Source organism: Sinocyclocheilus anshuiensis, unplaced genomic scaffold, assembly GCF_001515605.1.
Source record: "Sinocyclocheilus anshuiensis isolate Anshui unplaced genomic scaffold, SAMN03320099.WGS_v1.1 scaffold354, whole genome shotgun sequence".
NCBI classification, from domain to species: Eukaryota; Metazoa; Chordata; class Actinopteri; order Cypriniformes; family Cyprinidae; genus Sinocyclocheilus; species Sinocyclocheilus anshuiensis.
The window spans coordinates 948,386-951,479 of NW_015544195.1; positions in this window are offsets into that span (position 1 = coordinate 948,386).

Genomic DNA, 3,094 nt, shown 5'->3' on the forward strand with positions numbered 1-3,094 from the left:
TATTCACATATTCCTATGTGCATGCATAGCAATTTAAAAAACAGATATCCATGGGCTGACTTTCAAGGATTAGAAATTAAATGTTTTCATTTTAGTCTGTTCTGAGCAGAAATAGTATTTTTATGCTTTGGCTAAAGCCTACCTTCCAAATGTTAACCAGTTGGTTTTATACGAAACTAAAAGACAAACTGTCAAGAATAGGAAAAAGGAATGGAAAATGATCAGAACATTATTAACTGGTAACAAGAATTTAAAAATAAATTTTTTACTAACAACAGAAATGTTGCTCTCTATAAAGAATTGCACTCTGTTTTGAGGTTTCATTCTTTAACCCTTCTGGTATTGTTCATTTGGGAGTCACACTTGTGTTGTTCGCAGTCAAAAGTGTCCGGACAACTGACATTTTACTTTTTTTATTTTCAGTAAAATCAATGTAATATATTTTTTTCAATAATATTTTTTCTTTTATATTTTGTATTTTGAGAGAATTTCATGGTACTAAATAATATTTATGCAATAATTTTGATCAATTATTCCCACTGAAAAGAATTTTAAAAAAATTCCAAATTTGTTTATTACTTTTCAATTATGGCAGTAATACATGTTAAAATAGAGACAATGCCTTTAAAATCCAATGAAATCAGATTAGTACCATCTGGTTGGAGTAAAAAAAGGAAAAACTTCTGCAATTTCATGGTTTAGCCACTAGATTCCTATATAGCTCTATATAAAAGGCTTATAAATTCTCTAGTTGTTTTTAGAAACAATTTTTTTTTTTTTTAGTTCCGGACTTGGATATATATATTTAGACATTTTTGTAAAGGTTTAGATTTTTTTTTTAAATGTTGGTTTGAAACGTCAGTTTTTGCATTCATTTTACTACAGTCAAACCTGAACACAGAAAAACATTTTATTACACATAATACCCAAATTAAAAAAAAAAAAAAAATTTTAAAGTACATTTGTGTGTGTATAATAGTGTGTTTTGTGTGCGTGTCTGTAAGTGTGTGTGAGTGAGTGTGTGTTTGAGTGTGTGTGTCTGTTTTGTACTCTTGTTGTTTTAGATTGTAACCCCTTCCTTGGTGTCTGTGTTTTTACTGCATTATGGCTGAATTATTGATTTTATTTCACACATTTGCAGAAACATGCTTTGTATTACAGTCACACTAGTTCATATATGTGTGTCTGTGGGGGGTCAAGTGTGTCTGTTTTGCACTCTTGATATTTTGGAGTTTCACCGAGCTAACCAGCAGCCTCTAAACCTCTTCCTTTCATCTGTGCAAAGAGTAATGTTTGGGAAAAGCTCTCAGTCAAGCTGCAGAAAAGCTAAGAAGTGTTGGCCATAGAGATGACAACTTCCAGGAAGATCTCCTTTATTTCTTAAAACACAAACCTCAATGTCTGTGTAGTGTGTGTGTGCTAAACCTGCAGATGTAAATGCAAGATGGAACTGCAGGAGAGAGCTGTTTTGATCTGTGATCTGTGCGTACGTGTCTCTGTGTGTGTGTGTGTGTGTGTGTGTGTGTGTGTGTGTGTGTGTGTGTGGGAGAGTGAGTGAGTGAAAGGTTGTCAGGTGTTTGTGCGCAGAGGTATTGAAGGCTATGAAATATTTACCAAAGCAATAATGACTCCCCGGACAGAGCATGAGAGGAGAGGAACGAGGGAGAGGAGAAGAAAGGGAGAACTGCCACCCTTCACAGGAAAAGAGGGAAGAACAAAGAGGAAGTAAGATTGGCCGGGTTGTCTTTTACTAGGGGTCTCTCTCTCATCAACAACAACAACAACAACAACAATAAAAAATATTACAAGTAAAAAAAAATAAAAATAATAATAATAATAATAAAACAACAATAATGATTTGGGGGTAAATACACTGGGAGTCTCCTAATGTGTGTGTGTGCTCTAAAGCAATATTTGGAGATATCATCTGATGCTCAACGGAGAGAAACACAACGGAAGAGCAGACTGAACTCTGTCTCTCTCTTCTTTTCACACACAGACTGTAATACAATAATCCTGTTGTTTCATGCTGACTAACTTCAAGGCCTGGACCCCGGTGTGTGTTCTTTTAAGTGCAGGCGTAATATTTAGCTTTGAGGTCACGCCTGCAATGCATGCTGGGGGACAGACTGAGCCGGAAGCAGGAGAGAGGAAGGAAGAATTACCACTGAGCTGCTCTGAACACATACATACGCTGCACCCTGGGATCCACGGAGGGGCTCTCGGCCTTGTTATACGGGTAAACCACTTTCTGCGAGTTCCTCAAAAGTTCAGATAACTCGGATTTGCTCGTGTAATTCCCTGTTGTACGATGACAGAGCATGTGTGTGTGTTTTATTTCTATAACTGCTCTGTATGGGGTGAAAAGTTAGTGTATGCAGTGATGGACAATGCTTTTCACAAGAGGAGAAAGACAGATAGCACTTACTATGGCAAAATCAACATCTTAACATTTTGTCTGTTTGTGTCTGCATTGTTTCTATTAAACTCTACTTCTCAAACTCTGAACAGTGAATTTACATAAATGTTTTTTGTTTTTTTAGAAATTGCAATTATCAGGAAACAAGACAGAAAAAAGAATAACATCAAACTAAATGTCTTACAAGTCACAACAGATAATTAACTGTAGCCTGTGTCTATGTCTAAACACTATGTACAGGCCTACAGCATTTTAAATTCAGAATGCTGCCTGTTAATCATGTTTATCAGTCCTATTAATTATTAGTTGTTTGCCCATTTAAGAACTAGGACTACCCAATCACAGTAAAGTCTAGCTCCAGGGGGAACAACATGCAAATAGCACTCATGGTAGTTTCCAAAATTACATGTTTAGATCCTGTACAATAAACATTGATCTTGAGTTCTCTTAAAATCAATGCTACAAGTTAACATAGACACAACCATTCAAAACTTTGGGTAGATTTGCTAGCTAGCCAGACAGACAGACAGACAGACAGACAGACAGACAGACAGACAGACAGACAGACAGATAGACAGACAGACAGACAGACAGACAGACAGACAGACAGACAGACAGACAGACAGACAGACAGACAGACAGACAGACAGACAGACAGACAGACAGACAGACAGA